Raw genomic sequence first — 14,004 nt, 5'->3', positions numbered from 1 at the left:
GATTTTCATTTTCCAGTTCACAGAACTGGAATCATACACTGTATAGTTTTTTAAATGTTTGGCTTTGTTCAATTAGTGTATTGATTTTGAGGCTCATCTATGTTGCTGCATGTATCAACACTCCATTCCTTTTTTTTATCAGTGAAAAATATCCATTGTAATATCACATTTTACTTATCCATTCATGAATGGATGGGCACTGGAGATGAAATTGTTTTGTAAAATGTCTGCAATGGCAGCATGTCCTCATGATATTAAATGCGCTGCCCTTATTGTAACTGATAAGTTAGTTGGAGGCATTCACAACGGAGAGTGTGCAGTAGAAATAGCGTTGTCAAGGGCATCTACAGATTCTAGTTCTACTCCCAGATGCAAACTAGATACGTTCACCTAGTCCTTCTAAGTGTCCAATGACTCATTTATAAAAATGAAAGAACTGAACTCCATGGTCCCTTTTTAATGCTATCATTCTAGAATTTGACCAAAACAACACTTTATTTCAAGTAAGTGACATTACATAGAAAGGTCTATAATTAAAGTAGAGACTATGCAGCCACTGAGATTAAATAGTAAAGTAAGCTGTTTCTTAGCAAAAATACCAAGAAGGAATCTGTGATGTGTGAAATCTGTCATGCTCATAGCTTTGTTTTGAGAAGCTGCCACTGGTGGTTCCTTCTAGGTATGCTGATACTCTTCTTGTCCCCTGAGTTTACTGCCTTGTCACGGGTAATCAGATGATTGGGCCAAGGATGCGCCTGACACAAAGGCAGTGATATATACTTTGGCCAGTGGCCCCCATATGCCCTGAAATATCTCTCCTATAATATAAAGTAAATGTCTGGGCCAGTCCTTCTTGAGAAGTTTGGTAGGAGCAGAAGTCAGCAGGTGGTAGAGTCAGAGAGAAACCAAGAGAACCATAGGTCAAAGGCAATAAATAGAAGAGATGAGGGATCAGAAACTACATGAAAACAGAATCTATGGGCAACAAAGGTCCAAGGTAACATTTAATTCAAGTAAGCCGAAACCCTGAGGTGTCAGCTAATGCTTAGTACAAAATGTCTGGCCACCGGTGACATATTCAGAAAAAAAGCTATCCATAGACAGACACATATATTAACATAAAAGTCAAATTTTTTAGGTTGCAAAGTCATCATGATTTTGTGTTCATCTCATTAACAAGAGTGAAAGACTAGGAGAAGAAAATAATGAACTTTTCTTAAATGGGATGTATTATTTATACACCTATGAGCAAGGTTGATCCAGTGCCTCTGATGGCGTCTCTATACTATGCGTTGACTTTGGCTCCAGCCTCGAGTACAGTGAAGTTTGAATTGAATTAGTTAAAATGGAATATCATCTCTGGGGGTAAGTAACAGAACTTCAATATCCCCTCTTGTTTCTCTTCCTTCTCCTTCTGCCCTTCTCCTCCTCCACCTCCTCCTCTTCCTTTTTCTCCATGTTTGTGCCTTAAATATGCTTTTGTAGACTAGGAATATCTGAAAGAGACTAACCACTACTAATACCGTTTGCATTCCTGCCAACAGCCTAGTCTGGTGCCTCACACATAGTAGGTACACAATGAATATTCGTTAAGGTAATGATAATTTCTTTTTTGAATATCTGTAGTTCTTATTTCAAATATACATATTCATAAAGTTAAAGCACTTTATGAAATAGTTAAGGTATTTTCTACATCTTAAAAAAATAAACAAATATATGTGGGCTAGACATATTAAACATTCCCTGTAACATCCTGGCTCTAGTTACCTAAAGTCATCGCTGGGTCATGCATTCACCAGAGGTCAATGCGTGGAGAAGGCTGCTTTGAAGCTTCTCTGAATAAGGGTGTAATTTCAAGTTACTAATAATTCAGGAACACTTGATCTCTTCCCTTATTCTTGCCCAGATGAGTCATTTTCTTGGTAGTTTACCTTGAGCTCTTCCTATTTATACACACAGACTAGCTGGCATTGAAAATTGTGTGCATCTGTCTTTCATTTTGAAATATATGTCTACATGTATTTTTTCTTCCTTACTACTTTTTTCTCTCAATTTTTCGTTTCTCTAGTCCCACTGTTTTTGCCTAAAACTAGGGAAGTTGCTTCCAGGGTGAGTTAGTTTTGTGTTTATCATGAAGATGGGGTCTCTACCTTTAACTGAATTATACGAAAACAAAATAGCAAAAAGATCAACCACATTGTTTCCCCCCCAAAAAAATGCCCAGAAGAATTTCTACTTTTGTGAGCCTCATTTGTTTTCTAAATCCCCAAAGAGAGATTTGACTCAGCAAAAACGCTCTCGGAGCCTTCTTCAGCAGCAGCAACAGCAGCTGAGCTGTGGATCTTGGCTCTAGGACTGGCCTAGTTATTCAGCAGATACTCTCCCAGCCAAGCCCTGGAACAGCTTTTAGCCACTGCCACAAATGCTGCCTAGCAACTGTTGCCTAGGTGAAGAGAGCCTTGGCCATGAATCCTGGCATTCTCTTACCCCCAAATCGGACTGATTCATTTGTTCACACCACACCTTTAGAGTGGAAGGTATGATTGCTTGCTTTTTCCTTTCTTTCTTTCTTGATCTTTCTTTCTTTTTCTCTCTCTCTTTTTCTTCTTTCCTTCCTCTTTTTCTTTTCTTTCTTCCCTCCCTCCCCTTCCCTCTGTCCTTCCCTCCCTCCCTCTGTCTGTCCCTCCTTCCCTTCTTCCTTCCTTCCTTCTTTTCTTGCTTTCCTTACTTTCTTATTTTCTTCCTTTTTGGCAAGTGATCAGACAAAAATGGATTAAAGAAGACATCTGTACTCATGGATCACCAACAGGCAAAACAAGAAAGTGACTGTTGCTATTTAAAATAGGTTTTAAGTTTTAAAACATTTCCATCCTTTTTTTTTTTTTTTTAGAGAATCTTGTACTTTGAGTAAGAGTTTGCTTTTTGTGGGTTTGATTTGAAGATTTAGCTTTTTTGATTCTATGCAGTTGTAAGAAAGGCAATTGGCAAATGGTTAATAAATGGTGTTCTATTGCTATAGATAGAAGTAGCACACCATGCTATAGGGGAATGCCCTCCCACCCTGTTCATATGTTGAAACTTAATCTCCAATGTGATGGTATTTGGAGGTGGGGCTTTGGGAGGTGATCAGGTCATGAGAGCCAAGTCCCAATGAACGAGATTAGTACCCTTATAAAAGAGAACCTAGAAAGCTCCCTTGCCTCTACTGCCATGTGAGGACCCAGGGGGATAATGACCATCAATGAACCAAGAAGCAGATCCTCACCAGACACTGAATCTGCTGGTGCATTGATTTTGGACTTCTGAGCCTCCAAACTGTGAGAAATAAATTTCTGCTCTTTATAAGTCACCTAGTTTATGATATTTTGTTATAGCAGCCAGAGCTGACTAAGACAGCCGCACACTTTAGAAGCCATTAGTCAGAAGGCATATGAATTAGGGGAAAAAAACTGAAACTCATTTCACAGGAAAAGGGCTAATTTTTTATTTATTATTTATTTAATTTATTATTATTATCATTGTTTTGAGACAGAGTTTTGCTCTGTTACCCAGGCTGCAGTGCAGTGGAGCAATCTCAACTCATTGCAACCTCTGCGTTCCCTGTTCAAGTGATTCTCATACCTCACCCTCCCAAGTAGCTAAGATTATAGGTGCACACCATCACTCCCAGCTAATTTGTGTGTTTTTAGTAGATATGGGTTTCACCATATTGGCCAGGCTGGTCTCAAACTCCTGACCAAAAGTGATCCACTTGTCTCGGCCTCCCAAAGTGTTGGAATTACAGGTGTGAGCCACTGTGCCTGGCCTAATTTTTTCTAATATGTTAAATGTTCCAACAAGTCAGCAAGAAAAAGATCAACAACTCAGTGAAAAAATGGCAGTATATAAAAATAAACACTACATAGAAATTGAGATACCATTTTTATTTATCAGCATGGAAAGAACTCAAATGTTTGCATACATACTGTACTGTATATACAAGATTGTGAATGGCTAGACACTTTCACACGGGGCTGGTAGACACAGAAACTAGTGCCAACTCTAAGAAAAGAATCTAGCAAAATCTACCAAGATTATAAATGCACATACCACTTGACCCACAATTCTGCTTCTAAGAATTCATCCCATGCTTATACTCATGCTTGCCCATAAAATTTAATGTGTATAAGGTCATACCTTGAGTCACTGGTTATATAGCAAAAGATTTGAAATGACTAAAATGGAATACTACTTATTTAAAAAGAACAAGAACCCTCTTGTCTTGTACCAATATAAAGATCTCCAAGAGATGTTATTGATTAGAAAAGTTAACATGTAGAATTATATGAACAATACATTACCATTTGTAGAAAAAAAAATAAAAATTATTGTCTGATACAGAATATCAAAATAAGAAACACAGAATTTCCTATATTTGCATAAAATAGCTGGAGGCAGGATGCACACAAATTCCCATGAGACAGGATTAAAATGGCTGAGGGCATTCAAAAAATTTTATGCTATTTCTCATTTAATCAAAAAAAGGAATCAAAGAGGTTATTTGTAAAGAATGTGTCATAACATAAGGGTCAAATACAGAAGACTGGCAGGAACAAGCTGAGGCTTCATTCCAACAGTGAGATGGTCTACACCCTGTGTCACTTGAAGCAATTGGTTGCGTCTTTCTTCCCCTTACACATGCTTTTTCTTATATTTTATATCTCATTTTCTTGTCATTTTCTTCTCTCCATCTCTCATGAATTTTCTAAATACATTTCTGCTCCTCAGTTTTGTCATCCTATAATTATGTCTTTATAATTCTAATCATGTGCATATTTTAGCCTCCTCAGAGCTTAAACGGCGTTAAATCCTATTTGTAAACTTCATTCAGATAGAAGATGGAATGAGGTTTTAATCCTGTTGGCCTTATTCTGAGAATCAATACAGACAATAGAATAGTTTTGATTTATGGCATGGACAACAGATTCAATCAAGTTGCTTCCTTATGGCCCAAGAAAACTTTCTTAGAAGGTGGGCTTAAGCCAGGTATGCTAGGCAGGCTCAAGCAGATTAAGAAAACCTTCCAGTCTATGTCTTTCTTATTCTACTGCAGTTTTGTAGAACTTCCACTGAGTAATAAAAGAAGATTTATGAACGGTCAGTGAGTTCCAAGCCACCATGACCAAGAAAACCCCAGTGACTAAACACAGCTTACCAGCAACATGACCTGTTCAAAGTCTTTCAGAATCCCAGTATTTTCATTTCTACAATGTGGATGTTTTTGAGACAACAAATAAATTATAAATAAAGATAACAGCAATAACCACATCACGTGGTAGCCAGTCTCTGAGATGGACTCCTACCCCCTGGTATTCATACCCTGGTATTTATGTCACTCCTCCCACATTGTACCAAGTTTGGCCTCTGACAAACATAATATGGCAAGGGTGATGGCATTTTATGGCATAATATAGTCGGTAACTTTAGAGGTTAGGTTATAAGAGATGTGTCTTAGTTATATTCTTTCTCTCTCTCTCTCTTTCTCTAGGGGAGGCCAGCTACTATGTTGTAAGTAACCCTATGGAGAGACCCTCATGGTGGGCACTGAGGCCTCTGCCAGCAATAAGCTTGAGAACAGATGCTTTATCCCAGTCAAGTCTTTAGATGACTTCCGCCTTGGCCAAAACCTTTGAGTGCGACCATATAAGGTAGCCCAAGCCAGAATCCCTGGCTAAGCCATGCCTAGATCCCCGATCCTCAGAGATTCTGTGACATAATAAATGTTTTTTATTTTAAGTACAAAGCTTTGGGGGTTATTTATTATGCTGCAATAGATAACTAACATGACCATGTAACAGTAGGAATAATAACCAACAAATCATGTCCCTTTTCTTCATCAAAAGAACTTCATGATATTGCTCAGGTCTAGACTTGGGTATGGTGATTCTGGTGGAGTGACTTCGTCCTTCTGACTCAGCATCTAACTCCTGAGGCTACAGTGTCCACTTACTGGAAAACTTGTTGCTTATTCCATGTTGCCTCCATTAATTGCCACTGCTGATACCTAGGACACGAGTCTCAAGAGCAGCTATTCAGAAGACCAAGGTCTCTGACAGAAATAGATGTTCTGTTCATCTTTGTTGCTGCTTATACTAAGCCATTGCAACAGATTTGTTGCCTTGATTCTGATTCTAGATTTTTTTGCATAAATTGTATCTATTTTTAAGTGGCAACAACCACTCCTAGAACACATACAAAGCATGATCAAACCCTCATCATTTATACCTCAGTCCTGAGCCACTTCTTCCATCAACCTGATTCCTTACCTTTTTGGCCTTTTTTCTCACTACTGGGTCCTTGTCTTGTCTCTGCTTCCCTAGTTTTGATTTTCTATTCTTCGGTAAATGTCCCACTCCATTTCACTTGGTTCTGAAATCTTTCTCTCCGGGTGCTGTCTTCATTGTAGAGAACTGGCCATGTATGCCTTGCCACTGTAAGTCAGAGTTAGAGAAAGTCTAGCTCTGTTGTCTGTTCTCGCCTTTAAGACATTGTCTCTGAGTATCTGGTTCTGAACAATGCCCTGTCTCTCTCTCTCTTGCTTTTTCCAGATGCCCTATGTGGAATTATTTAGCCTTCATTAGTCTGGGGCAGGGTGGCTTCTGTATCTTTCTTCATTCTTAGATTTTTCAGCTTTATCTTGTTGCTTATATCAGAAACCCTTATTGACGATGATGTCCATTTTTAAATGTAGACTGCAATGGTTCTCAATAGTGATTGGCATTAAAATCTCCTGAAAAAGAAAAGAGAATGCTTATGTACTATTAGTGGGAATGTAAATTAGTTCATCCACTGTGGAAAGCAGCTTGGAGATTTCTAAACAACTAAAAACAGATCTACCATTTTATCCAGCAATGCCTTTACTGGGTGTATATCCAAAGAAAATAAGTCATTCTATGAAAAAAACACATGCACTTGTACATTCATTGCAGCACTATTGACCATAGTAAAGACATGAAATCAACTTCTGTGTCTATCTGTGGGACTGGATAAAAAACGTGGTACATACACACCATGGAATACTATGCAGCCATAAAAAATGAACATGTCCTTTCCAGCAATATGAATGCAGCTAGAGGCCATCATCCTAAGCAAATGAACTCAGGAACAGAAAATAAATACTGCATGCTCTCACTTATAAGTGTGAGTTTAATATTTGGTACTCATGGACATAAAGATGGGAACAATGAACACTGGGGACTGCTAGAGGGGGATGGGAGGAAAGTGAGCATAGAAGAACTAGCTGTTGGGTACTATGCTCACTTCCTGAGTGATGGGATCATTTGTATCTCAAACCTCAGCATCAAGTAATATAACCATGTCACAAACCTACATGTGTACCCTCCGAATCTAAAATAAAAGTTGAAATGGTTAAAAAAAAATCTCCTGGGAACATTGAAAAATATTCCAATGCTGAGATTCTATTCCAGATCAGTCATAAATATTTATGAAAAGCTTTCAGTTGATTTTCCTGAGTATTTAGGGAATAGAACCGATAGTATTCAGTGAGGGCCAAGAAAATTCAAATGCTGTACCCACTAAACAAAAACCATCTGGGAGCCAGATTCACACTCGGGTGGCTAGTTTGTGACCTCCAACTAGGGAGTGTGTGGATGGTCTTGCTGGGAAGCCGGGGACTTTGTTTGTGTACTCCTACAAGATCCTCCACATGGGTAAAGGAAATAGTGAGCAGAGAATTCAGAAGCAATTAGCTAGTGCGTACGCTTCCAGGGCAGCCCTGCTCCATGAGGACATCTGATAACCCGCAGATAATTATAAGTTTATGGTGAACAAACCGTTGCTGAAAGATGGCATCGTGCACAGCTGTTGTTTAGAAAAACCCGCTGTAGAGTTTTGGATTTGGCACTAGGAATCCCTAACCGTGGCTAAACAGAAAAATTCTGTTTGTGCAGATGGAGATTCAGGATAGAATGGGTGTCAAAGCTTTAAGAATGAAAGAAACAGACGCTTGACTGTTTGGAAAGGAACAAAAGCGCTGGTGTCTAGCGATAGAGTCTTTAACCTACATATGTGAATGTCCATATGCTATTGCAGTTGTTATCTCCAAATCCAACATGAAGAAAACGGATTTGATCTTTGCATTAGTGTGCAGAGCAAGATTCTCAAATTGAGTAAATTAGGATTTTAATTGCTTTTCAATCTATCTCACTTAACGTGGTTATATATAGTGTTTATAAAAGGTGCCAATAATATACATAGCAAGTGCTTTCTGACCTCTTTTTAACGTTTGAACATAGCTATTTCAGAAGTTTTAATATAATCTCTGTCGTGCTGATGAATTGATAAGAATAGTTTTGATGGCTTTTTAAGATTTTAATTCATTTTATTCATAAGCCAGATGCACAAGCATTAAACGGGAGCCATACTCTTGAGGAATCCATAATAAAAGAAAATTCAATATTTAAAGTTGGAATTATTTAAGAAAATTTCTCGGTATTCCAGCCTCATTCTAGTTGGCGCTTCAACTTACTGGGGGTAAGAATGCCTCGAGGGGTACATGAGGTCTGTCCCTCCCAGAGATATATATAGACATTTTTTGAATCCTGGCTTCACCACACACACATTATGTGACTCCAAGCAATCACTTAACTTCTCCCACTGAGTCTCTAAAAAGATAGTAATACCTGCTTTCCCAGCTTATTTTTGTTTTAATCAGAAACTGTAAATATAAAGCACATTATATGCAAGATACTGAGTACACAGCCTGAACGGATACTTGGTTAAGTGCAGGGCAAAGAACAAGGAGCATAGGGTACAGTCTCTGTCTTCTAGCAGCTGACAATTTATTTGAGAAAATGTAGGCAAATAATTAACAGGAAATTAATTAAAAATACAAAGTACTTGCATTAAGTATGTAAGTTCAGATGAAATATCTATCTTTTATAATTTGTGTATCTTACATCTAATATGCCATAAAGTTTCCTATTATTAAACATATCCTTTAACCCTCACCCTAACTCTAACCTCATGTGTAAAACATACATAGTTTAATTTAATCTTTAATATAACCATTAAGAGATATCACTTTATTGATAGGAAGTCAGTTAAAAATTTTTATTATAATGGTGAGATATGTAATTCATCTACATGACTAGTCAGAGATTTGAATATGAATCAACTAAATGCTATTTGTAATACAGATGGGATTAGTGATTCTATCTATATATTAAAATATTAGTCTTGAGATATGTAAACTGCAACTGTCAATCTAATGGCTGTTGGTGTCTCAGGCCAAATGAGTTGAGACCTAGAGCAAGTAAACCCCAAGGTGCCATATAAGTCAGGTTTCCATAAATACCAGTGGTTTCAGAGGCAGCTACTTTCCAAGGACTGATTTTCAGTACAAAGGTGGCCAAAAGGCTGCTGGAATAAAAGGTAGGTGTGAATCATCCTAGGTGTTAGTCAGAGTCAATCAAATTAGGATAACCAGAAACAGAGCTGGGATTCTGCACATACAAATTCAGACAGAAGACAAGGAGGTTTAATTTCTTTCCATTTTCTGTGAAGTTGCCCTAAGATGAAAACTTTTCATTGTGCATTAATGACAGTCTAATATTAATGATGAATAAATTTCATGACACTTTCACAAAGATCGACTTTATCTTCATAAAATTATTAAAGTTGGTTATAACATTAGGGAGTGTTCAGTCAGTGAGGTTGTGGGTATATATGTTTTCTATATTGGACTTTTGAAGATCAACCTCCTAAGTTAGATTTAAGTCTATGGTTAAAGGTAATGTCATAGATGAGTGATATGATTCATGTTCATCTAAATTTTTGTTGTGTCCTTATGGCACGAATTGCTTTGACCATTTTAATTAAAATGGTGTTTAATAAAATTTTGGGGGCTCTATAAACTATGTTTTTTGATGTAGTATAGAGCAAAAACAAAAAAGATAGGCTATGCTTTTCTTTCATTTTGCAGCCACAAGAATACTGTATCTCAAAATTTGAAGAATCATGGATACTCATGAGTATATGAATAGCATGGAACCTAGGACACACAAATTATGTTCAAACATATAATTTCTGAAAGCTTGGAGATCTTTAGTGACACTAAAATAATCCATTAAGGTATTCTTCTTTAAATGTCTGAACAAAAAAGCGTGGTGCTCTTAAAGAGACATTTGCAATATCTAAGGAGCACATGAAACCCAGTGCCTTAGAACAAATTCAAATTCAGAGGGAAAGTAACTGTATTTGGAAGTTATAGTGTCCTGAAACTGACCAAACTTGTGGAAAACAAGCAGTCTTCTTTCCCTTGGAAGGCCTTTGGGAAAATATGTCTATGAGTGTCCCTGTGGAGTCAGTATTTCAGAGACAACATAGGAACCACATGTCCTTTTCCTTGCCTGTCCAGGGATGTCTAATGTGGGTGTTCATTGAGCCTGACAACCAGACTATCCTTAAAAGCAGCTGATCTCATTCTCTGTGGGCGCCGAGTTCCTCGTTCTCAAAGTCAGAAGTTGTGGATGAATCCAGAAGCTCCAGCCCTGCCCCATGACCCACCTTTCTGACAGTCTCCGTGAGAGAGTCCTCAGACCCCTGCTGCCATCAAGCAGCGGAACAGCCTCTTTTGCTATCAGACAGCTCCAAGAATGCGGATGCAGCAGTTAGCTCATTCTCTTAAGCCTCTTGTGGTTAACATGAATAGCATTCTTTCAATTGCTGCCGATATGAAATATCCTAAGTCTTCAAGTCAACAATTAAAAACTCAAGGTCATACTTTTAGAGGAGACACTGAAAATGTTTGCATTTGGGAGGTGAAATGTTTTAAAGTGGAATTGGAATGGTATGTGTATTTATTTTGCATCTAGACGTTGCAAAATGAAGCATAGGTTTGTCAGTTATTCAGGTTTTATTAGGCTAGAGAAAGTCAAGACAGATGATATGCTTTCCAGGTAAGAGATTTGACTGCAGAAGCTGACTACTTAGAAAATAGTTCTTTTTGATTGTATAAACCAAAATGAACTTATCTTCTTTATCCCTCAATTTTCCTATAAAGAATAGGAAGATGAGCATAACTTATACTTCACAAAGTTAGAAAACCCTCCCCCTCTATTTTCAGTTTTTATAAAATGAGGTAATACTACTCCTTATGTAGTCTTGTCTCATCCTGTTTATCTGCAGGTATTAAGAAGCATAGCCAAGATGTGCTAACGTGCTCTCTGGATTTGTTTTCTCAGAAGTTTGTTCCACCCAACCCCCCCTTTTTTTTAGTCAATGTCTCCACACCACCGCAATTTCCCACTTTCCTGCAGTACTTTTTCCGTAGTCATTCTTGTTAAGATTCTAACAGTATTACCTAGCCTCCAGCTTTCACTGTCCCTTGGAATGATCCCTTTCCTCAAGCTAATTAACTGCCTCTGTACCTTTAAAGGTCAGTTTAAATATCACCAACTCTAGAGCCCCTGGGTGCCCCACCAGCCCTACCAGCCCCTCCAGGTGTTATGCTCCTTCCATCTTCTGTTAACCCCAAGGGCCCTCCAAGCATTCTGTGCATACCATTGCATGGCACTTAGGCTGAACTGTAATTTCTTCTTTACATGCCCGACCTGACCATATTTATAACACTATATATATTTTAATACTGAAAGTTCTGGCAGAGTAGTTACTTGACACATAGTAAGTGCTTATTAAATGCCCACTGAGTCAACCAATCAAATAAATAAGTGAAGTATTTTGTGAACCATTAGATTCTAAATACCTGCCTAATTTCATTCCTTTTCTAAAAACTATTGATACATTAGATACACATGAGATACATTAGAACACGTGAGAAAGATCCATTCATCAGATACTTCTCAACTGTTTGGAAGAGCTGATGTGGAAAATGTAGGAAACTTGCTTGCATAATAGGTGTGTACTGAACTCCCTATTTTGTGTAAAATATATAAGTAATAAATTTGAAAGTAACATGCTAACATCACCAGATCTTCACAGGTTGACACATTTGTTAAGGTGACCAACATTACATTTGCCGATAAATCTGTTCCTTTTAGGAAGGTGAACAGTGGTCCGAGTTAGTTTGGCCACCAGGAAAGATGCTCTGACATGGGAGACAGGGTGGGAAGAATGCCACCATGTGGCATCCAAAGCCTTGGATACAGATGGCGCAGACCTAAAGAGGTAGGGACACAATATGTCTTAGTGTGCCTGGGATAGTCCCTGTTTGCATAGGCTGTTTGAGCAGAGTTATTTGTAGCAGTCTGTTTCTCTCTTAAAGGTGTTCCAGGTTGGAAAATATTTAGAGGGTAAAAAAGATGGATTTATCTGCCCACGAGTGCTCTCATCTTATTTCCTGTTCCTTGCCTACCAAGGAAGAAGAACCTACCCTCTGACACTATACTCACTAGACCATTTTGCATCAGTGGGTAGTTATTTCATATTTATTATTATTTCTATCCTTTCTCTTTATAAAATAACTTGGGATAAATGATACTGTTTTCTAAATTAAATTATGTGAGTAAAATTAATGGTAATTTGACTGAAATCTAACCATGGGAATTGTTTGTCCTTATTTTTAGTCATTTTGTTCAAACAACTTAGAGCTGAAATGGAAGCATGCAAACTCTTCCCACAGATAAGTTCTTCCTCCTTGACCTTCCAAAATAATAAGTACCTGTAAATTTAGGGGAAAAGTGTAGCAGAATCAGGTTGGGCACAAAAGGCAGCATAGAGTAATTCTTTTTAGATGGCCATTCCTGTCTAAATGACAAGTTGAGTCTTCGGAGTTTAAAGAAACAACTAATTGTGGTTGGCCTCATACACGGTTTGGGGCTGAGGTTGGGGAAAGGATAGCCACAGGGGCTGTGAACTCAGCAGCTAAATCGAGCTCTTTGGGTTCAGTGCACAAACCGTCCTGCAAAAATCCTCAAGTTGAAGATGCAGGATTGTGCACTGAATCCTCAAGGTTCAGTGCACAAACTCTCCTGTAAAAATCCTCAAGTTGAAGGTGCCCTTTCACAGGCAACAGTCTGCCATTGAACTGAGAGCCCAAAGGCTTTGTCAGGCAGCTGGAGGATTTGTCTGGTACATGGAGAGGAAACAGACACTGGCAGAAGCAGCTCAGATAAGTTTTGGAGAATTTCAAAAATGCGAGGGATCAGAATCAAAGTGTTCTAAGGAAGAAATAAAAACCTGCTGCCCTTTTCTCATTTTGCATTCAAACTGTAAGCATGAATCTGAAATCCTCTAAACCTTCCTGACAACTGTTTCCTTATTCCTATGGGACATGTTTTCAGAAGCTCCTTTTCTTATATTTTTTCTTTTTTAATGCATTTGACCACATGCGTTTGCTGATGAGCATATACAGCTAGAGCTTAAAACAGCCTTAGAGCACCTAAGAGTTTCCATTTATCTCAGTCATGTTCATTATCACCACCTCTTTTCCGTTTCTGTGTATATTAATGTAACCTCAAGACCAATATTCTGTAACATAATGGATAATTGCACAAACTACTGTGTAGGCAGCCAAAAGGGAACTTCTTCCCAGATAGATGATAAGGACAGACAGTTTTATGTACTCGCTTGAAATGTTTGTTTGATGATGGATGAATGAAAGTACATATTGGGCATAGCAAAGACTAGTTAAGGGTGTCCGTAGGCAAGTGTGGGATGTGCGAAGTTAGATGTCTGAAAGAATACCCACACATCACACATACACATATACACATCTGCACCTCTGTCCACACATACAGCAATGGCTCCATGGGTGCCTTTGAAATTAGTTTCATGATTCACTTCTCAAGACCCTGTTTCCCACAATGTGCACAGTGGAGACTGAGCCGCCATCACTAAAGATTAACTCATCTGCGACAATAGCCTTTTTTCAAAAGGAAAACAAAACCAAAAAGCAATGCTGCATAAAATAATTCAACCATACTTACGTTTTCCTTCAGATTCCTCTTTCATTCTCCACAGTGGCCATTTAAAATAGCCATGTTC

At 38.2% G+C, this 14,004-nt stretch overlaps 1 long non-coding RNA gene across 9 annotated transcripts in view; it reads right to left on the bottom strand.

The window, feature by feature from the left end:
- Positions 1-3,908: 3,908 nt before the first annotated feature.
- The window catches only part of LOC103789190 (uncharacterized), a 542,478-nt gene continuing 532,382 nt past the window's right edge, over positions 3,909-14,004 (bottom strand). For all 9 annotated transcript variants that reach the window (XR_013529722.1, XR_013529724.1, XR_013529725.1 and 6 more), the window contains one exon: positions 3,909-6,769. This is a non-coding gene — a long non-coding RNA (uncharacterized LOC103789190). The remainder of the gene's footprint in view (positions 6,770-14,004) is intronic.

This window comes from Callithrix jacchus, chromosome 19 (genome assembly GCF_049354715.1).
Source record: "Callithrix jacchus isolate 240 chromosome 19, calJac240_pri, whole genome shotgun sequence".
In the NCBI taxonomy this organism is placed as follows: Eukaryota; Metazoa; Chordata; class Mammalia; order Primates; family Cebidae; genus Callithrix; species Callithrix jacchus.
This window is presented reverse-complemented; position numbering and strand designations above follow the sequence as displayed.